Source organism: Heterocephalus glaber, unplaced genomic scaffold, assembly GCF_053883595.1.
Source record: "Heterocephalus glaber isolate CG9 unplaced genomic scaffold, H.glaber_assembly_v1.0 deba00001531, whole genome shotgun sequence".
NCBI classification, from domain to species: Eukaryota; Metazoa; Chordata; class Mammalia; order Rodentia; family Bathyergidae; genus Heterocephalus; species Heterocephalus glaber.
Window position 1 is genome coordinate 2,319,209 of NW_028258329.1, and position 23,669 is coordinate 2,342,877.

A 23,669-nucleotide genomic window follows, 5' to 3' on the forward strand; every position below is an offset into this window, starting at 1 on the left:
CCCTTCCTTTCCAGGGTCTCTTACGTAGCCCAAGCTAGCCTTCAACTCAAAATTCCCTGCCTTGGCCTCCTGAAAAATGGGATTCTAGACATGCACGACAATGCCTGGCTTGACTAACTACTTTTCTTTTTTCTTCTCTTCTCCCTTCCTCTCCTGTTTTGTTTTCTGAGATATAGGACCTTGGTTTGTAGCCCAGGCTGGACTTGAACTCACAGCAATCCTCGTGCCTCGGCCTCCTGACTGCTGGTATTACAAACAAGTGCCACAACATCCAACTCACTGCCTTGCTGTTTTCTGAGTTGAGCCAAATCTCTCTCCCCTACAGGAAAGCTGTTGTAGTGGTCTCTGCCTATGCTGATGGTCAGCTTTACCACACTCCAGCAAGTATCACTGAATAATAATATTATTTTTGGTACCAGGGATGGAACTCGGGACCTTGCGCCTGCCAGGCAGGCACAGTGCCACTGAGCTAAATCTCTGGTCCCAAATAATTTTTAAGTAACATGCACGTACACATGAAAAACAAACAAAAAAATAGCTATATGTACACATATTGAAAATCCATATGACGCACTCAGATGAATTATGTGGCACTGTGGCAAATATACTCTAAAACATCCTTGTCTCTACCCTCTGTCAGACATTTTGGTAGAAAAATGATGAACTAGTAGAATAAGCAAATTGTGTGTGTGTATACAGGTACATATATACATATGCATAAACCACATACATCTTTAAGAGGAATCACATTTATATTACAAAAATAAACTCTACCATCAAACTTACTGAAAATTATTTCAAGTGTTTTAACAAATACACTGAAAACAAACAAAAACTAATTTTTTGAGGGGGGGGGTGTTTGCGATACCAAGGATTGAACTCAGGACCTTTCGCTTGCAAGGCAGGTGCGGTGCCACTGAGCTAAATCCCTGCCCTAAAAATTTTTTAAAGGCACATAAGCAAATGTGCTCATGGATGACTTCTGTAACCACAGATTTAACATAAAACTATTTTCATTTTGTTCTACATATAAAAACCAAAGGAGCTGGGCGTGGTCGAGCAAATGCCTGTAATCCCAGCACCAGGGAGGCTTAGGCAGGAGGATCCACAAATTGGAGGCCAGCCTGGGCTACATACGGAGAACCTGTCTCAAAGAACAAAAACAAAGAAAAACCTCAAAACAAGAAGAAGAAAAGAAAGGTCTCACCCATCCTGGTGGTGGAGACCTCTAATTTTAGCCTCCTAGGAGCCTGAGGCAGAAGAATGTTGCAAATTGCAGACCAGCCTGGGCCATTTAGCAGATCCCTATCTCACTAGAGAGGGGTGGGGCTGGGGGGCTGGGTGCCCCTGAGGGATAGAGCACAAGCCCGGTGGGCACCCGAGGCCTCCCTTCTAACGTAGCACTACAAAAGCAAAGGCTCTCTTTGGGCCGCATTTGTAAAGTCAGAAGTATAACAAGGAAAGTTACGACTTCTAAAATCTGTATTATAGAGTGCATTGTTAAGAAGGTGGATGCTAATTTGCTGGGGGGTTTTTTGCGGGGGGGGGTGTTTGTATGTTTGTTTGACACAGCGTCTCACTCTGTAGTGCAGCCTGGGTTTAAACTCACTGATATCCTCCAGCCTCAACCTCCAGTGCTGAGGTTACAGGCGTGCCGTGCGCCACCACGCCCGGCTAATCCGCGGTTTTTGTTGTTTGTTTGTTTTTTGGTACTGGGGATCTAACTCAGGACCTTGCTCTTGTGAGGCCGGTGCAGTGCCACTGAGCTAAATCTCCGGCCCTAATTCACGTTTTTAAAAGACAAGAAACTAAATCCTAAACATAAAAATGGAAGGCCAAAACAAAACGAACAAAACCCACAAAGCGTCTCTGTCCTGTAACGAAAGCGAAACTTAGATAAATGACATAGCCCCGCAACCCCGCGGACCCGATGAGGTTTGACCCCAGCCGGCCACTGTTCTCGCCAGAATGTCACCTTCCAGAGCGCCCGCGGCCGAGCCTGCTGCGCAGTCTGATGACGTATTTCCTGTTGGCCGAGCCGCGCGTACAGCTCATCTATCGCTCCCAGCTCCACGCAGGTCAACACAAGCTTGGCAGGTGCAGGTCGTGGAAAGGTCCTTTCCAAGTTGTACTGTTTTCAAAACAGGCTATAATGCCAAAGAAAAACACTAAAGAACTACCGTTTAATTATCCCCTCAAATAGTTCGCGAGTAGGAATTCTAAATAATTCAGGCAACATATTATTTTACTGTACAACCTATTTTTTCCCAAGTATTTGATCCAAAAGGAACTGAATCATTGATGAGGGAAAAAGGTTGTCATCACAGATTTCAAAGGAAGTTTTTATTTCTTTAATTGTATTTTAATAGACATAGCTTTAAGAAATTGGCTCAATTAAAATTTCAAACGTGGCATGTACTATGTTCTTAACATACTGTTGGTTTTGTTACCCGACTTAATTGTATTACAGTTATCTAAGCTACATAATATACATTGAAAATACAGTGAAGCATACATAGAAATAAACAATGGGGAGGTTTGTTTGGCTTTGTATTGTATATACAGTGTGATCTGCTGTGTTATCACTAGCCCTTTTTTAAATTTAAATTTTTGCATTTTGAGACAGGATCGAAGTCACCCAGTCTGGCCTGAAATTCTGTCTCAGCCCTCTGAGTAGCTGTGCTTACTCATGCTAGGGATTGAATCCATGCTAAGGAAATGCTCCAACAGTAAGCTACAACTCCAGCTCTTATGAAGGCGTTTCTTAAGTGTAGATTTAAATAGAAAGGCCTAAATACAGACACTGTAACTGCAGAAACCAGAAGGCTGAGGTAAACTTTAATTTCCTGATGTTTTGAATTCTTTTTTCTTTCTTTCTTTCTTTCTTTCTTTCTTTTTTTTTTTTTTTTTTTGTGACAGGGTCTCAGTATGTAGTCCAGACTGGCTTCGAGCTTGCAGCAATCCACCTGTCTCACCATCCCAAGTGCTGGGATAACAGGTATGGGCCACCATGCTTGGCATTTTTGTATTTTTAGATAGGGTCTCAACTATATAGTTCAATTTGCCCTTGAACCCACTGTGTATCCCAGGCTGGTCTCAAATTCACAAAGAGCCTCTGAGATTACTGATGTGTGCCATCATGGCTAGCTTTCAATCTTTGAAGTTACCATGTATTACCCCTTAATATGTCAATGAGGCAAAAAGATGTGTCTGTGTGTATATATATAAATGCACATATATATATACACACATGCATACGTAAGGCATGTGTAGAACTGTATTCTGAAATTTGTCACAAGGAATTTTATGGTTTTGAAATAATTCCATAGCTCTCCTTAAATTTCTTATAAACCCAATATTCTCCTATAATTACATTATTTTTTAAAAAATGGGATTCTGTGTCAGGGAATATAAGTTAGTGGTAAGAGCATTTGCTTAGCCTGCTCAATGCCCTTGAATTTATCTCCAGCACCACACATACACACACATACAGAGTTAAATAGAGTTAAATTCTACACAATTAGGACAGGCATGAAGGATTCATAAATTGGAGATGAGATTGGAGTACTGATTTGATCATGCTGTATAATGCAACAGACACAAGTTTCTGCTATATTTTTGTAACATATAATGGAATTAAAAAGGGCGGGGACCAACACTGGGTAAACCAATAGTTGAAGAAAAACACTGGAGTGGGAAAGTGAGCTTCACTGAATAATTGGGAGTGTAATGCATTCAGGAAGAGTGACAACAATTTTTTGCTACATCAAAATTTATTTGGACTTCTTTTTTTTGTGGTGATCATTGAATCAGGGCTTGCTGGATGCTAAGTATGCACTGATCCACTGAGTTACACACCGAACCTGTAGTCAGGCTTCTGAGTTTTCTCCAAGAACCATTCTGCATTTCTTTGAAAAATCCAATTTAAGCAAAAACTGCTAAGATGGTTTAGCAAGAAAACCTCCAATCCAGCCTTGATAACTGATCATCCTCAGCACATGATCAGTTTCCTCATCCACCACTATCCCCCAGGTGCTGTTTCATTAGGTGATTCGAGCCTGTATCTTCCTTACCTCTCATGTTTCTGCACAGTAATTTTCCATTGATTGACTTCCCTGCTGCTCTTTGACTATAAATTGCCACTTGGCTATTCTGTATTCAGAATTGGGCTCAATTTCTTTCCCTGTCATTGAAAATTTTTCCTATTATCCTTCAAAGCAGTCCTAAATAAAGTCTTTATACTATGCTTTACTGAATATCATTGAAGATATTTTTTTCACAGTTAGGAAGCCACAACTTGAATAGGATAAGTTCATCATTGGCCCTCTCATCCAGGACATAGGTGTACACCACTGAAGCTTGGCCTTTACTTCTGATTGATCAGGAAGCTGTGAGTGAGCCAGACACCTGAACTATTTCTCTAGGAATATATGCAATGAAGGTGGTAAGGACAGGTTTATTAACTTACTTTTTGGTACTTGTGATCAAACTCAGAACTTTGTACACATGAGGCATGTGTTGTATCACTGAAGTGTACCTCCAGTCCTCCCCCATTTTCATTCCTGAGGTTTGAGTATAGTTTGTGAAGCTGGGTTACCATTTTAGGCTTCTCTTGAAAAGTACCTCCTGGGCCAGGTGTGGTGACTCACCTGTAACCCCAGCACTTGGGAGAGAGAGTTCCATCCCGGGTTACATGGAGAGGTCAAGGCCACCCTGAGTTATATGGCAAGACCCTATCTCAAAAGGAAATGAACAAATATCCCCTGGAATGGAAGGTCTTCTCCCTAGCTGTTTGTGCTGAGTGCCAACTATGCCCTGATCTTGTACTCTGAAAGCGTCTCTTTTCTGGCACTTGTGAGAGGACAGAATATGGTACCGCAAAATATAAAAAGATTATTGATTGTTACACAATTAACAAAAAGATGATACCATAATCTATTCTTCAGCTATGTGCCTGAAAAACAAGACATAGAGTTACAAGGATGGTGAACAAAGGTTTACCACTGAAAACGATTTTAGATTCTTACCTTGGAAGTAATAATAGAGGAATCTATATTAACATCTTTCACTAATTAATTTTATTTGCCATGTTTTTCCTTTGCATAAGTTGCTTTTTTTTTTTTTTTTTTTGTAATATTGGGGCTGGAACTCAGTACCTTGCAGTTGCAAGTCAGGCGTGGTGCCACTGAACTAAATCCCTGGCCCACAAGTTGTTCTTTCAAAGGCTCACGTTCTTTGTCTTGTTACTTCTCTAAAAGTGTGATATTCTCTTGAGATGTATGATCTCACTTGTATATGGAATTTAAAGTTAATTTCATAGAAATAGTAGAACAGTGGTTTACAGATCAAAGTGTGGATAATGGGGAGAGGAGGTGAGAAACATCCTGAGAACGTGTTTTCACATTTATGCATATGTGTATATGAAATATTTATATTAGTAAACTTCTGAGGGTCAGGGTGTAGCTGAATGGTAGAGCAATGACTTAGCATTCAAAAGATCCTGGGTTTGATCCTTTGCATTGACAAAAAAAAAACAAAAAACTTCTATCTTTTTCTTTCTCTTTTTGACCTGTCTTTTGTGGCAAAGGTATGTCTGAATGAAAAAACAACCTACAAGGGGGTTTCACCCCATATTCTCATTCCTGAATGACAATGATTCCCTGAGTCCTTGGACGGAAGTTGTGTCCTGGCTCTGTTTTCCTAGGTAAGAGTGCCAGTCCACTTGTGCTGCTACAACTAACAAACATGTTAGGGGCTGGTGGGGAGGCTCAGTGGTAGAGTACATACTTAGCATGCATGAAGCATGCTAAGTTTAATTCGCAGTTCCAAAAGAGAGAAAAAACAAAAACAAAACTAAATTTATAATGAAATATTATTCAGCCATAAGTAAGTCTGAAATCTTGCCATTTGCAACAGGAATGACAAGCTAGAAAGGCATTATGTTAACTGATAAGCCAGGCAAAAAGGATACACATAGCATGCTGCCGCTCATATATGGAATCTGAAAATGTTTATCTCCTAGAATTGGAGCAATTTCCAGAGGGAAGGATTATTGGCAATAGTATGAAGAGATCAAACATGTCCCCCAAAAGACTCATGTGTTCAGAAGTAGGGCTTCTGGAAGGTGATAACATCGTGGGGCACTAACTTTCGTGATGGATTCACCCACTGATGAGTTCACAGCTGAATGTGAATGTGCTGCTAGGAGATGGGGCCTAGTTGAAGGCATCAGGGTACAGGGTTGTAGCCTGCCTCTGGCTCCTGTGCTTCCCAGTGAGCTAAGTAGCTTTTCTCTACCATGCCTTCTGCATGATGTTTCTGTCTTAGAGCCAGCTGACCATGGGCTTAAATCTCTGAAACTGTGAGCAAAAATTAAACCTCCCACCCTTTAAATTGTGGGTGTCAGGTATTTTGTCCCAGCAGTGGAAAGCTGAGGAATATAGCTGGATTCCAGAGTCGGGGTTAGCTGGGAGGGTAGATGGGGAATGTCATCAGAGGACCACAGTGATTACCCAGTGATTTCTATAATCCAGGTGATGATTAGATTGACCACCATTGCCTCTGTAGTGCCAGACTCCTGGCTATCCACAGAATTATAGAAAATGCAAATAGGGACCCTGTAAGAGTGAGGAACAAAGGGATTATACAACCCAGGAAAGACTAAATTGAGACTGGAGTTCCAGCAGGGAATAGTGACACAGAATACAAGTGGCTGCTAGGCTTCTGCCCTGAAAGAGGACAGAACTCAATGCTCTATGGTGTAGAAGTAATTCATTTAGGGCCAAATATTACAGATGTAAAATTTAAACAAGATACTTTGGAAAATGTAAAATTAATTTACATCCCTGTTTTTGAGACATAAGGGACTGAACCCAGAGGCACTCTACTACTGAGTGAGCTCTTCAGTCATTTTTATTTCTTATTTTTAGACAGTTCTTCTTATGTTGTCCTGTAATGCCTAGGCAGAGAGTCCTGCGATGGAATTTGGGGTAGAAAGTTCTGCTGCACTGGATTAATAGCCTGCTTTCTCTGATTTAGGAGGCTACCACCCTGGACCTGAATATTGTATCCTATGTTCCTTTTCTTTTCGAGACAAGCTCAATATACAGTTCAGGCTGGCTGGAAATTCTCAGTGATCCTCCTGCCTCAGCCTCCCGAGTGCTGGGATTACAAGCATGCATCACCACATCAGGCCTGTTTCTTTTTGATGAAAGTGTGGGGAGACATATTGGCAATCAGCAGGCAATGTCCCCATATATATGCTTGCCACAATGGCACTAGTACAGTGGAACTATGAGAAGCAACCAAAGCAAGATGTGTCTCAACACATCTTGAGTGGGAGTGGGTATTATTTTGGTAACTAGGGTGGCTTTGTGTGGCTCATTTCTACAATCTTCCCCAGGTCTGCTGAGAACACCAAACCATTCCAAAAAGATTACAGTAAATAATACCAGGGGCCTAGCATTCTTTCCAAGGCTTTAATTCCAGCACACTATTCAGGATACAAAGTAGTTTGCCAGAGTGGCTTCACAGACTGGGGCTGTGCAGGATCACTTTGAATAGGACTAGAGGCTCTGTCATGCGCACGTCCAGCCTTGGCTTCCTGTTGGCATGTGCCAGAATCTCAGCTCTCCTGGAGAAATCAGGGGAGTAGGCCTCTGTTCTGGAGGGGATTTCTTATTGACTGTGTGTATGCATCCAGGAGGTTTGTTAATATTATGAAAGAGGTGGGAGCTCTGCAAAGATTTGTCTGCATAAGTCTGAACAGTGCCAGACATAATTTGGAGGCCTTGAAAGTTGAACCAGCCACAATGAGGACAGTGATCTACAGAGCTGCTTCCACAGCGTTAGTCTAATAGATGCACACAGGGAACCTGTGCCCTTTAAAAAACTGAGTGTGTAGTGTTAATTCCAGACGGAGAAGCTAAATCACCCCCTCCTTTATTTACAGAAGCTATTGCATTTCATCACCCACATGAGGGATGACTCCTGAAATGCATCAGGCACAAATTCTGCACAATTCTACTTATATGTGGAATCTAAAATTTCCAAGTCAGAAGCAGAGCGTAGATGGTCATTATCAGTGGCTGGAGTGGTAGGGAGATACTGGTCAAAGTATACAAAGTTTCAGTTAGACTGGAAGAACACTTAAGAGCCCTACTGTATAACATAGTGATTACAGCTAAGAACAATATTTGAAGATTCTTAAGAGAGTAGATTTCAACTGTTCTTACCACAGAAAAGAGTAGTATGGGGGCCGGGGATTTAGCTCAGCGGTGCCGCCGCCTGCCTCCCAAGCGCGAGGACCTGAGTTTGATCCTTGCCACTGAAAAAAAATTAGAAAAGATTAGTATGTGTGTCAATAAATACCTTCTTTTCCCCCAGTACCAGGGATCGAACCCAGGACCTTGTGCTTGCAAGGTAGGCACGGTGCCATTGAGCTAAATCCCCACTCCTTTTTTTTTCTTTCTTGACACAGGGTCTCACTACGTAGTTCAGTCTGGCCTTGAACTCACTATATAGCCCAGGCTAGCTTCAAATTTGAGGAAATCTTCCTGCCTCAGCCTTCAGAGTGCTGGGATGATAGCCGTGTGCTGCCACACTGGGCCAATGAATATATTAGTTGGCTTGCTGTAGCCATTCCATAATATATAAATATTTCACAACATCATATTGTACTTCTTAAATATATTCAAGCTTTTACAAATAGAAAGGATACAATATTATGTGCTAAAAATAACGATAAAATCAGAGACTCACAAAAAATTAAAAAACAATCTTACCATTTGACTTGGTGAGAATTTATAGAGCTCTAATGAAAAAGACCATGTATTTATGTGTTCATAAAACCACTCAACCAAGATCAGGCAAAATAAGCATTAGTTACATGGCACTAAATGAACTGATGAAAACAGTTGTGCATTTTTTATTTTAAACAATTCTGGGTTTTTAGAGTTTTTTTCCAGATACAAGTAAAACTATTTCTAAACAATCTTCAGAAAAGTATAATCATTTCCATCAGCTCATTTAGTTGTATAAAATTAATGCTTACTTTGTTCAATCTTTCTTTAGTTATTGAGGTTTAAGGAAACCCATTTTCTCTTAATGTATGTATACCTAAGAGTATTTTGGTAGATTATAGTTTTATAAAAAAATTAAAACAATTGTTTTCCCTAATTCTCTTAGAGATTGGAAGCTATTTGTAAGTATGCCCATTTTTATGATAATATTTGAATAAATATTTATATAAATAAGAATCTGTTCCCCTTGTAACAGGACATAGTTGGGAACATTATTTGTATTTTCATGTATTTGACTGGAATGTCATACTTGAGAACAGTGTGAAAATCAGATATGAGCAAATGGCTTTAAGGAAGTGAGGGTGACTTTATAAGGAGCTAATGCAGAAGAAGTCTCTTTGGAAAAAGAAACTGGCGCCTGGGACGCTTTATGCACTGGAAGGCCATGAACCTCAGCATATCTCAAGGACTTCAAGGAGAGAGGAATTCACCCAAATGTACAGGTACTGAGGACAAAACCTTACAGAAAGATTTACCTGTTTTCCTAGGCTTCAGGGGTTCTAAATGTCTAGTCAGTGGCTATTTATGAAAAGTTCCAGCAAAACAAACTTAAAATAAGCTTGAGAAGACCCTGAAAGTTTCCTTGCTTACTTTATTCCTCCCTCCCTACCTTCCTCCATCCCTTCCTCTTTTCCGTGCTGAAGCTTGAACCCAGGCCTAGCACATGCTCTACCCCTTGAGTTTGCCCTCCGCAAAGAAATCACTATTGCCACTAAACTTAGATGCATAATCAAGGCACTTTAAGGAGAATATTTTCCTTTTGCAAAAGGAGACCAAAATAAGACCTCAAAATACAATCAGAACAAAACAAAACAAAATCTTACTTTCATTATCTTTGATAGAAATGGTGAAACAATAGACAAATTATATTTCAATGGAAAACACATTTACACAAAAGTCACCAAACAAATGGTTTATCCTGCTAATATGAATTTATTTATTTATTGTTTGGAATTTATTTATTTATTTGAGATAGGATCTTGCTATGTAGTTAAGGCTGGCCTTACACTCACTATGTAGCACAGGCTGGCCTCGAACTCATGGCAATCCTCCTGCATCAGCCTCCCAAGTGCTAGGATTACAGCTGTGTGCCAGTACGGCTGGTGCTAATAAGAATTTATAAACACAGGGACAAGGAAAAAATTTATCATTTAAATTAAAAAGGTACTATAGAGAGTAATCCTGGAGGGCTGACTTTGGTAGTAATTTTACCTTTTGCTGGCTTTTTCGCATTTGCAGGTTCAGAAGCAAGTGAGGTGTCTCACTAACTGTATGTTGGTGCCAGAAATAGCAGAGACCAAAGAGGAATGTTTTCTTCACCCATAGGAAGGTTCATGGCTGAAATGCCTATAAAAAAAAGACAAATTCACAAGAGAAAAGCGTAAAAAATATAATCAACATAAGTTTGAAGTAATGTGGGAGCCTTCAGAAATGAAGACCTAGAGCTGGGGATTTAGCTCAGTGGTTGCCCCACCTGCTCTGTGAGCACAAAGACCCAAGTTTGATCTCCGGCATCAAAAAAAAAAGAAAAGAAATGAAGACCTAAAGACCTGGGGACAACTGTATTTGTTTTTTTTTTTTGTACCAGAGATCAAACTCGGGTCCTTTCACTTGCAAGGCAGGTGGCGGAACCACTGAGCTAAATCCCCGGCCCTGAATTTTTATGAACAGTCAAGAAGTGTAACAGGTTATGTTCTAATGGTAATAAACAAGGGGGAACTTAGCTGGGCCTGTTTGTTCAGGTTCTTATTGATCTCTGGGTATAGAGCAGGATCTCTCAGAGATTAGTTTTAGGAGCCAGTTTCAGGAGCAGGAGGTCAGAAGGTTGTTTTATGACTTGCTTCAAGGGAGAAGAGTAGGAGCAAGTGAGAGTGACATTTGTACTTTTGTATTTTCTCAATTAATTCAGCTGAAAATTCTTAAATACCAACATGCCATGTTTCAGGATACTATGTTTGATACCTGATACCCCTTCTGAGACAGCAGTGTGAGCATCTAGTGCAGCTCATTTAGTCTAGACCAAAGGGAAACTATAAGGTATCTGGGTCCTGGTTTGTGTGATTGACTCATTCCATCCCTGATCTGCCTGTGTTGAGAGTCCACGTTGCTGGCTAAAGATAAAATCAGTGTAGTTTAAAATTAACAAAATTAATGTTTTGGCATAACAAAATTCTCACAGGAAAAAAGTTTCACCAAAGCAGAAAAATGTCGACATTCTTAGTAAGTTACAGTGTTTTGGAAATACAAAATCTTGTCTCTACCTACACTGTGTAAGGTACAGTGTTTGTGTGTATATAAGGAAAGTGTGGTTCGTGGTGTCATGTTCCCATACCATAATCAAGTTAGGAAAATGGGGGTTTAGGGGTATATCTCAGTGGCAGAGTTCTTACTTGCCTAGGATGCAGGAATCCCTTGGTTTTATCTCTTGCAACACATACACACAAACACAGTAGAAGCAATGTTGAATATTTGTTGGAAGCTGCTCTTCTGCACTTACACAGTTACCTCCCCCCTTTTTTTTTGGTACCGGAAATTGAACTTGGGTCCTTGCACTTGCAAGGCAGGCAGTGGAACCACTGAGCTAAATCCTCGGCCCTACCTCCCATTTTTATTAGTACTTTTACCAGACAATAACAAGAAATGGATTGAATGCAGTAACAACTAAGAATAGGGTTCCACACTACAAAGACACAGAGGACACCAGACCACCAGACCAAGGTACTGAGTCCCACTGTTCCTGGCCCAGAGGTAGGGACTTCTGAGCCGTTGTCCCACTGCTCCTGGTCCAGAGGATGGGGCTTCCCAGTCACCATCCCTCCCGCTGCTCCCAGCCCAGAGGAAAGGGCTTTTTGGCCACATTCTGTCCCGCTGCACCTAGCCCAGAGGAAGGGGCTTCCAGGCCACCATCCCTCCCACCACTCCCAGGCCAGAGGGAGGGGCTTCTGAGCTGCCATCCCACTGCTCCTGGTCCAGAGGAAGGGGCTTCCCGGCCACCATCCCTCCGGCTGCTCCCAGCCCACAGGAAAGGGCTTTTGGGACACCATCCCTACCACTGCTCACGGCCCCTGGCCCACCTCACCCAGCACAGAGGAGGTAATCGATGCAGGTGGTAACAGCCCCCTGGCCCAGTCAAAATGAGAAAACATGTAAATAAGTCTCAAAACCAGACTTCCAAATCACCTACAGTAACCCCAAAGGGAAATGAGATGGAACACTCTGATACTCAACCACCTGGACCCACTGAACTGGCAACAAAAGGGGATCTGGAAAAAATGAAATCAGAAATAATTTCTCAGATAACAGGAGAAATTGTGCCCCTAGTGCAAGACATGATTAATAAATCTAGAGAGGAGCTCAGGAACATGATGGAATCCCAACATAACAAACAAATGGAATCCATAAAACAGATGCAAATAGATTTCCAGGACATGAAAAACTCCACTGAAAGTCTACACAGCAGAATGAGCCAATGTGAGGACAGAATTTCAGATATAGAAGATAAAATTGCAATTAGTGACCAGGAAAAGAAAAATTGCTTCAAAATTATAAGGGAACATGAGAAATCAATCCAGCAGCTTCTAGATGATGCAAAGAAGAATAACATAAGACTGATTGGGCTCAATGAAGAAACAGGAGAGAGTGGAGATGACAAAAAAAAATCTCTTCACAGAAATAATGGCAGAAAACTTCCCAAGCGGGAAAAGAGGTGACATACAGATAAGTGAGGCATATAGGACTCCAAATAGCCTTGATCAAAAAAAATCTGCAGATAGGCATATAACAGTTAGGATTCCAGAAATCCAACAGAAGAATAAAATTCTACAAGCAGTGAGAGAAAAGAAACAAATCACATACAAAGGAAAGTCCATCAGAATCACAGCAGATTTCTCAACACAAACCATCAAGGCAAGAAGAGCTTAGAATGACATATTCCAAGCCCTAAAAGAAAACAACCTCCAACCCAGATTGATGTACCCTGCAAAACTATCTTTCAAAATTGATGGAGAAATAAGATACTTTCCAGACAAAGAGCACCTTAGGAACTTCATGAATACCAAGCCAGCACTCCAAAGAATTTTACACAATATCCTAGGAACAGACATTGAGGATCACAACCCCAGGAAGCAAAGCATAATGAACCCTTCTGGCATGACAAGAAATTAAATGAAAAGGGGGAGAACCCAACAAAAAGAAAAAGTCATGGCAATGACAAGTCAGTACGTTTCAGTTATAACCATCAATGTTAATGGTCTCAATTCACCAATCAAAAGAAATAGACTGGAAGAATGGGACAAGAAGCAAAATCCAACAATATGCTGCATACAAGAAACACACTTAATTCAAAAGGAAACTCATAGACTGAAAGTTAAAGGGTGGAAAACAATACTGCATGCAACAGGAACCCGAAAAAAAACAGGAGTAGCTATCCTCTTTGCAGATCAAGTAGATTTCAAACCAACACTGATTAAGAGAGACGAAGAAGGACACTACATCCTTGTAAAGGGGACAATTCAAGAGGAAGAGATGAGAATCATAAATATCTATGCAGCAAACACTAGTGCACCCAACTATATAAAACAAATACTAACGGACATAAAAAGTCATATATGCACTAATACAATTGTAGTGGGGGACCTCAACACCCCACGGTCACAAGTGGAGAGATCAACTAGACTAAAAATAAGTAATGAAATACTAGAACTCAATCGAACTCTTGAACAAATGAACTTAACAGATGTTTACAGAGTCTTCCACCCCACAAAATCAGAATACACATTCTTCTCAGCTGCACATGGGTCATTCTCCAAAATAGACCACATACTCACACATAGAACATGTTTAAGTAAGTGCAAAGGAATTGAAGTTATCCCCTGTACATTATCAGACCATAGTGCGATGAAATTGGAGATCCATAGCAAAAGAAGCTCAAAAAATTTCATAAACACATGGAATTTGAACAACACACTTCTGAATAACCAATGGGTCACAGAGGAGAAGAAATCAGACAGTTCCTTCAATTCAATGACAATGACAATACAACATACCGGAATCTATGGGACACAATGAAAGCAGTCTTATGAGGGAAATTCATAGCAGTGAATACACATATTAGGAAAACAGAATGAGCCCAATTAAACAACCTGATGCTGAACCTCAAGCTTCTAGAAAAAGAAGAGCAGGACAACCCCAAAGCTCATACAAGGGAGGAAATTATAAAGATCAGAGGAGAAATCAATGCAATGGAGACTAAGAGAATGATACAAAAAATCAATGAAGCCAAGAGTTGGTTCTTCGAAAGAATCAACAAAATTGACAAACCTTTAGCCAACCTGGTCAGAAAAAGGAAAGAAAAGGCCCAAATCCATGCAATTAGGAATGAAAAGGGTGAAATTACAACAGACCCAGCAGAAATCCAGAGGATCATCAATACCTACACTTCCAGAACCTAAACGCCAATAAGATGGACAACACAGAAGAAATGGACAGATTCCTAGATACATATGAATTACCAAAGTTGAATGAAGAAGACCTAAAAATTCTGAACAACCCAGTATCAACCAATGAAATTGAAAATGTAATTAAAAACTTATCAACTAAGAAAAGCCCGGGCCCTGATGGCTTAGCTGCTGAATTCTACAAGACATTTAGAGAGGAACTGCTGCCACTACTGTTTCAACTCTTCAATGAAATTGAAAGGGAAGCAATACTCCCAAATTCCTTCCTGGAAGCAAGCATCACCTTGATCCCCAAAGCAGAGAAAGACCCAACCTATAAAGAGAACTATAGGCCAATCTCACTAATGAACATAGATGCAAAAATCCTTAATAAGATACTGGCAAACAGAATGCAGAAGATCATCAAGAAGATCATACACCCTGATCAAGTGGGATTCATCCCAGGGATGCAGGGATGGTTCAATATACGAAAATCAATCAATGTAATACACTATATCAATAGAGCCAAGGACAAAAACCATATGATTATCTCCATAGACCTAGAAAAAGCATTTGACAAAATCCAACAGGCATTTATGATAAAAACCCTACAAAAAATTGGAATAGATGGTCTCTACCTCAAACTGATAGAAGCCATCTATGAAAAACCAACAGCCAATATCATACTAAATGGTCAAAAACTGAAATCCTTCACATTCAAATCAGGAACAAGACAAGGATGTCCACTATCACCACTCTTGTTCAATATAGTTCTGGAAACATTAGCCATGGCAATTAGACAAGAGAAAGAAATAAAAGGAATAAAGATAGGTAATGAAGAAGTCAAATTGTCATTATTTGCAGATGACATGATACTCTATATAGAAGACCCCAAGAACTCCACCAAAAGTCTTCTAGACTTAATAACCAAATTCTGGCAAGTAGCTGGTTACAAGGTCAACACACAAAAATTAATAGCTTTCCTCTACACCAATGACAGACTCACTGAGAGAGAAATAGGGCAAGTAATTCCTTTCACAATAGCATCCAAAAAACTGAAATACCTAGGAATCATCCTAACGAAAGAAATCAAAGACCTCTTCTCTGAAAACTATGGCACTCTGAAAAGAGAGATTGAAGATGATATCAGAAAATGGACAGACATCTCCTGCTCCTGGGTAGGAAGGATTAATATAGTGAAAATGGCCATATTTCCAAAACTGCTATATAGATTTAATGCAATTCCAATTGAGATCCCAACAGCATACTTCATAGACCTCGAGAAAACAATCTAAAAATTCATTTGGAACAAGAAGAGACCCAGAATGGCAAAAGCAATTCTAGGTAACAGAGACATGGCAGGGGGTATCACAATCCCCAACCTGCAACTCTACTACAAAGCTACTGTGATAAAAACAGCATGGTCCTGGCAAAGAAACAGACTTGAGGACCAGTGGCACAGATTAGAAGATGCAGAAACCACACCAAACACACTCAGCCATCTCATCTTTGACGAAGGAGCCAAACATCCTCACAGGAGGAAAGATAGCCTCTTTAATAAATGGTGCTGGAAAAATTGGGCTTCAACTTGCCAAAGATTAAAACTAGACCTGTATCTCTCACCATGTACTAAACTAAAATCAAAATGGATTAAAGATCTAAATATTAAAAGAGAAACTCTGAACCGGTTGGAACAGAGGTTAGGTAGAACCCTTGAAGACATCGCTGTAGGAAAAGATTTTATGAACAAAACCTCAGTTGCCTGTGAACTAGCACAAACAATCAACAAATGGGATCTCTTCTTATTAAAAGGCTTCTGCACAGCAAGAGAAATCACCAGCAGTGTGAAGAGACAACCCACAATGTGGGAAAAAATCTTCACCTGCTCTTCCTCAGACAAAGGTCTACTATCTCGAATCCATAAAGAACTTAAAAAGATCAGACCTCCCAAATTTAAAGACCCAATCAAAAAATGGGCAGCTGAAATGAACAGACATTTCTCAGATAAAGAAGTAGAAATAGCAAATAAATACATGAAAAAATGTTCAACATCACTGGTCATTCGAGAGATGCAAATGAAAACAACGATGAGATTCCACTTCACTCCAGAAAGAATGGCTGCTATCATGAAATCAACCAATAACAAATGCTGGCAGGGCTGTGGGGAAAGAGGAACCCTGCTCCACTGCTGGTGGGAGTGTAGACTGGTGCAAGCACTGTGGAAATCAGTATGGAGATACCTCAAAGAACTAGGACTGGAAGTCCCATTTGACCCCGCTATTCCACTGCTGGAGATCTTCCCCAAAGAATTAAAAGAATCATACCTCAGTGATATATATGCACCCATGTTCATAGCAGTGCAGTTTGTAATAGCTAAAACTTGGAAACAGCCCAAATGCCCATCAAGTGGAGACTGGATAAAGAAAATGTGTTTTTTTAATAAAATGGAGTACTGCTCAGCCATAAAAAATGAGAAATTAGAGACATTTATAGCTAAGTGGATGCACATTGAGGCGATACTCTTAAGTCAAATAAATAGGACACACATGTGTAAATACTGAATAGTTTCTCTGGTGTGAGAAACTGAAAGGTTAAATAAGGACTAAATGTATAATAGGTAATGTGAAATAGGAAGAAAAAGGGCAAAGGGGAAGGAAGTGGGAGGGCTAGGGGAAAGGATAGAAGGGAATGGGATTAATATGAGAAAATGGAAAAATAGGAACAAAATCTTTGTAAATAGGACTGGAGGGGTTGAAGGGAGGGCTGGGCAAGGGTGAAAAATAAGAACCAAGAGAGACTATGTAAAGGTGCAAATTTCCAATGATGAATGTCTTTATATTGTATACCTAAAATGTACCAGTGATTAGAATGAATAATCGATAATGTAAAATAGGAAGAAAAGGTCCAAAGGGGTAGGGTAGTGGGAGGGGCAGGGGAAAGGAAAGAAGGGAAAGGAAAAATGAGAAATGGAAAAAATGGAAATAAAGTGTTTGTAAATAGGGAAGGGTGGAGGGCATGAAGGGAGGGCTAGGAATGGGGAAAAAGTAAGAACCAAGATGCATTATGTAAAGGTACAATTCCCAATGAGAAATGTAATTGTGTTGTATACCTACAATGTACCAGTAAAAGAATTTAATACAAAAAAAAAACAAAACAAAAAACAAGAATAAAGTCCCTTTTTAAATTTTTAATTTAATTTTATTTTTTTGGTACTGGGGATCAAACTTGGGTCCTTGCACTTGCGAAGCAGGCAGTGAAACCCCTGAGCTAAATCCCTGGCCCTAAGTCCCTTCTTTTAAAAAAAAAAATCCAATAATTAGTTTTATACTCTTATGCACTAAAGAAGTGCATATCTTTTTTTTTTTTTTTTTCTGGTACGGAGGATCAAACTCAGGACCTTGCACTTACAAGACAGGTGCGGTGCCACTGAGATAAATCCCCACCATGAATATCTTTCCTTATAGTAACAAAAGGTGAATTATAAGCCAGGTATGGTGCCAGGCACCTGTATGCCAGCACTCTGGAAAATGAATCACAAATTGAAGGCTTGCCTGGAAAACTTAGTAACATAGTGATTCCCTGTCTCGAAAATAATAATAATAAAAAGACTCGAGACCTAGCTCAGTGTGAGGGCCTTTGGTTCAATATCCAGTATCCCCATACAAAAATTACAGAAGAAAACAAGGGAAACCATTGCAAAACTGAAATTGTATATGAGAAATTATATATATATGTATATGTGTAATTAGCATTGTTGCCCTTCTGCTGAGATAAAAGCCCCATGTAAAGCCTTGGCCAAATACTGGTAAGCACTTGGGTTTGTTTGCTTTCTACCACCACCGGGTCAGAAATTCCTGGGTCCCATGTCATAGAGACCCTCTTGGTCCTCACCTCTCTTCACTCCCAAGCCCCTTCGGGTGATGCCCAGGGGTCTCCCCATGGACAGGGCCCGCCATCGCTTGTTCTGAATGTCCTTCATGGACTGAGATAACATGTCACGGAACACGATTTGGGCATCAGTGCTGCAGCACAGAAAGCACCCTCTGTGTGCTGCCCCTGTATCACTTCCTGACCAGCCTCATCTTTCCCATGCCCTGCCCCCTTCTCCATTACTGTTCCTGCCATCCTCTCTTGTGACAGTCCCAAGCTGTGCCTCGGGCCCTCTGGCTTCTCATGACCTGGCCCGGCCCGTATACTGTTCCTCTTTCTCTCTCCTGTGTGCTCGGTCACTGCTTCTCGTTCCTCAGAACATCCTCTCACTTCCTCCTCCAAGGGTCCAGCCTTGTCCACGCCATCCTGGATTCGATGCTGTCCTCTAAGTTCCAAGTGCAGCTCTTTCTCCTACAGTTTAGATTTGTCTTCTAACTCCCCACTGACTGAAATCTCAGAGAATGTGAAAACTTTTTGTTGTTCCCCCAGAAACCCCCCAAAAGTAGTGCAAATAGAACAGCAGCAGGTGCTCTTTTTCACTGATGTTCAAAAACAAGGCCACTTCGAGCTCCTGGGATAAGAAGAGGACTTCAGGCAGAAGGCACCCCTCAGGTAGTGAGTCCTAAGGGAGAGCATCCTGCCTTCTGCCAGGGCAGCTTCCTCACAGACCAGTTCCCTATTACAGATCTGAGGGAACGTGCTGCTCCTGTTCACCCACTCACTCACTGCGCCTGTCCCTTGCTGTGTACACTCTCTACACTCAGAAAGCAGCACTCCTCTTATGAACCTTTTCAGACCTCAGTTTTATGTTTTATCATTTGTAATTATGCACAGTTTCTTCTATTATACCATCTCAGAAAAAAATACAACTTAATACAAGTTAAGGGTAGCTCAGGTTGTACACTGCCATTGGATTTACATATAAGAACACGGTTTCAAAAACTCTCTTGCCTTTTCTGGTGAGATCACCAGCCGGAAGCTTTGCAGAACTGGTGTCAGTGTCTTGGGGAGAAGTCTTAGGAACAACAAAGGGTTGTCTCCTTTTCATTTTGAAGTGTACATGTGCATCTCCAGGAACGCCACAGAGGATAATATAGCATTATAAACATTAATGGCTCTGAGTATAAATCTGATACTGAAGCATTAGATATAGACTGTGAACATAATTATGGGAACCTAAAGTAATTCATTTCATTTACATTTTCATTTTTATGTTATAAACCATAAAATAGGAGTGTCACCTGTATAATTTGCAAAGAGCTGCTTAGTAATTATAAGCTAAGGACTGTTAGCATTACGTTTGGATGCAGTTGGGCATTTCCCTTTCATGAAGGTGTATCTTAAATGGATGAGTCCATTGATTAGATCACATGTGCTAGCTAACCCCCAACCATTTGCACTCAAAAACTCAAAAGGCTGCAAACTTTTTTTTTTTTTTTTTTTGGACAGAGTCTTGCTGTGTAGTTCAGGTTGGTTTTGAACTCACTATGTAGCCCAGGCTGGGGCTTGAACTCGTGGTGATCCTCCTGCCTCAGCCTCCTGAGTGCTGGGATTACAGGCGTGCACCACTGTGCCTGGCTGCCTGCAAATTCTAACTTGGTCATTCTTATTTGCACTTCAAATGCTGTGTTTTTTATTGTTTTGGTTTATGTACTTTATTAAAATTATTCTCTCACCTCAATATTACCAAATAAAAGTTTAAAGCCTACAATAGAGAAATTGTTCAGTAAAAATTTCCAAAAAGAATGAATAAGTTGTAGGAAAATATTTTTACAACATGGAGAGCTTTTACCTGAAATACTGAATACATTACCATGGTTTGGATTACCATGTGAAGGTGCTCAGTATTTTAGGCAAAAGCGCTCCATGTTTTATTGGTACTGGGGATCGAGCTCAGGACCTTGCGCTTGCGAGGCAGGTGGCGGAACCACTGAGCTAAATCCCTGACCTCTCTCACGTTTTAAAAACTTTTGTTTTCCTACAATTTTCAGCAAACTCTTACTGAAGATTTCTAAATTCTAGGTTTCAAGCTTTTGATTGGTAGTATGTTTCATTCTAGTCACACTTTAATAATTGTAGGGCTGGGGATACTGTTCAGTGGTAGAGCACTTGCTTGGCATGTGAAAAGTCATAAATTTCATCCTTAACATCTCAAAAAATAGAAGTAACATATTTTTTCCCAGAAATTTACTGATCAAAATGAACATAAGCCTTGAAGTGACAGAGTTTTGAAATACTGAAATATTGTCAGTGTGAGCCACCACAAAATATTTATATATCCTGTTAGCTTTAGTGCTCACAATGTGTGTTCTTTCTGTGAGCCCTAAAGTCCTGTAATATAAATTCAGTTAGCCTCATTTCACAATGTGCATTCTTTCTTTTTTTGTTTTTTTTTGTGGTACCAGGGATTGAGCTCAGGACCTTACCCTTGCCAGTGTATGTTCTTTGTGTTAGCCCTAAAATCCTGTTGTCCTATTTTATGTATCCTGTTAGCCTAGCTTCACAACGCATGTTACTCCTGTGAGCCCTGAAGTCATTTTATATGTCCTGTTAGCCTAGCTTCACAACGTGCATCCTGTCACGTTAGCCCTAAACTGTTATGCTGTGTGAACCTGTTCCTAAAGAAAGCCTCTAGCAATTGTGAATTGTGAAGTTGTGACACCTGCTTATCTGCTCAAAACTTCTGCCTCTGTAAAATTCTGCTTCACTCACCCCCTAGCCCCTTCCCAACTTAAAACTACGACACAAAACCTCCCTCTCTCATCCAGGCCTTTTTGAAGTCAACTGGTCATAAAGATTGATAATTTAATGATAATTTGAGGAAGGAAATAGAGTCTTATTGAATCTACACGAGTGACAGGCTCACAAGAAAGCCATCCAGGTAAGGATCATTCTTGTTCCTTTTTCATTCTTGCCAGTAAAATTGTGCATTCAGGTCATAAAGTCTTGCTTTTTCCTCTACCTCTTCAAGTAAAACTTTTGGTTTATTTCCACGGTTCAGAATTTCTACAACATTTGATCATTGGTACCAAAGGAAAAAAAAAGAATTTCTACAACATTCATATTAAAAAAAAATGGTTCCATTCTTGAATCATTCAGAGTATCTACATTTGACGTCCAAGCTGCCCCATACTCTGCTGCAGCAAATGGTGATAAAGTTGCTGTCGAAGGAGAAGGATTTCCTGCACTCTATTGCAATGTGTTCAGCACCCACTGTCTTCCCTGGTATCTGCTTCACTGGAGCCTCTTTCCCTGTCTTGCTGTTCACAGTCTCTCAGAGAAGGTGTGCTCTTAATGTTCATGTGCTGGGGGCTTGGTGCCCAAGGTGGTGGTATTAAAGAGCCTTTAAGAGGTGGGGTCTACTGAGAGACACTCAGGTTTTGGGGGCATCCTCCTTCAGAAGCATCGACAGTGTTCTTGGAATGGATTCATTTTCACGAATGTGTATCACTGTCGAAGAGCAAGCCTAGTTCCTCCCCACTCCCTGGCTTCCTTCTCTCCGCGTGACTGTTCTCTCCCTCTTATACATGCTGCTGCTCTGCTGTGGTCTGCTACTCTGAGACACAGTAAAGGAGGCCCTCGCCAAACCAGAACAAATATTGGCACCGTGCTCAATTCTAGAACTGTGACCTAAATAAACCTTTTTTTAATATATAATCCAAGCTTCGAGGATTTTTGTTATAGCAACAGAAAACAAATACATGTTGTCTTAGTCAAAGGAAACTTGGAAATAAGGTTTCAAAAGATGCTCTTGTGTAGGAGACCACATAATGAGGATTGGGGCCTAACTGACTTTCTCTGAGTACAGAGGAGAACAACAGCTGTGCATCCTTTGCTAACAGGCAAGTCCTAGAGAAAAATCTATACAGCTGAGATCTAGTTGTTTACCCATACATATGTTATAGATAACAGGAAGCAGATGACTCCTCTGTTACCTTGATTGCCTGCCCCTGTGTCTAAGTGAATAAAAGCAATGAGAGCCAAAACTCAGGGTTCCTGTTCAGTAGAGGCAGAAAGCTCCGGGCTCCGTGTTCTTAGTTAATTCTGTCTTTTTTGTCTTTCAGCCTTGTCGGTCCTCCAGTTGGGAGCAAATTCATAGGCTGGCCTCCACTCTCTAAAGTGAGTCTTGGATTGTATCACTTCCTTTCTCAGTCCTATTGTTTGGAGTAGGGTCCCAAGGAAGGGATGTAGACACACTCAGCCTCACTTTGTTCATATCTAGTGTGTGAAAATAAACATATAATTGACATTTTTAACATTAAAAAATGCATGTGAGAAATATAGATACATGTAACATTAACTGAGCTCATTTTAGGTGTCCACCCCTGTCAGAAGTTCCTCTCAACAGCTGTGTTGTGGCACAGTGTATGCTTCATCTCTTACTGAAAGTCAGCTGGATGCCGTCTGTGTAAACCTGTAAGGACCGATGCTGAAGGCACAATTTTACTGGCAAGAATGAAAAAGGAACAAGAATGATCCTTACCTGGATGGCTTTCCTGTGAGCCTGTCACTCGTGTAGATTCAATAAGACTCTATTTCCTTCCTCAAATTATCTGTTAAAAAAGAATATTCAGTGATACTGGATAAAGCATGCTAGGAGTACCTTCTTCAGGACCATCATGGAAAGGTCTGGGCACCACAGCAGTGGGGTTTGACAGTGGTGAACATACACTGGGTCAATCTGGAACACATCCGGGGAAATAGGAATTTAATGCCAAGGATCTGAGTGAGGATGAGTGGATGGAAAGATCCTAAGATGTAACATTAGCAGTAAAGGAGACTGTGGCTAAGCTAGTGTGACAGGATTCTTGGGAAAGATGGTCTACAGTGACACCACGTAACACAGGGTGCTGGCTGAGGAACACGATCGTGGGTTGAGGGTGGTGATGTGGTTCTTAATAAACTGACTTACTCAGTTCTTTATAAAACTGCACTTTCCAGGGAAGTACACAAATGGCCTAGAAGGATCAGAATAATATTTGGTTGAACAGAATTTTGTCACATTTTCAAGAATCAGATGAAAAGAAGAAAGCATATACACTGAGGATGCAGAAACAGAAGTCCCATGCTAAGTAAAGGAAAATATGCTTGATCTTTGAAGAAGAACACTGCTGTCTTCATGCTGGAAATGTCATGCATGTGAAAAGTACACTCCCTGCATCTGTATGCAGATGTATTAAGGGTCATTTTATATGCTGGCACTTAAAGAATAACCTGCCAGACA

General features: G+C 40.6%; 1 long non-coding RNA gene across 2 annotated transcripts; it reads left to right on the plus strand.

The window, feature by feature from the left end:
• Positions 1-22,764, plus strand: LOC110350706 (uncharacterized). Of its 2 annotated transcripts, none has more exons than XR_015441637.1 (3): positions 1-2,097; positions 2,920-2,998; positions 22,510-22,764. It is a non-coding gene; the product is annotated as an uncharacterized LOC110350706 (long non-coding RNA). The 2 variants fall into 2 exon arrangements; XR_015441638.1 differs by lacking the exon at positions 22,510-22,764 and adding an exon at positions 4,283-14,277.
• Positions 22,765-23,669: the final 905 nt, after the last annotated feature.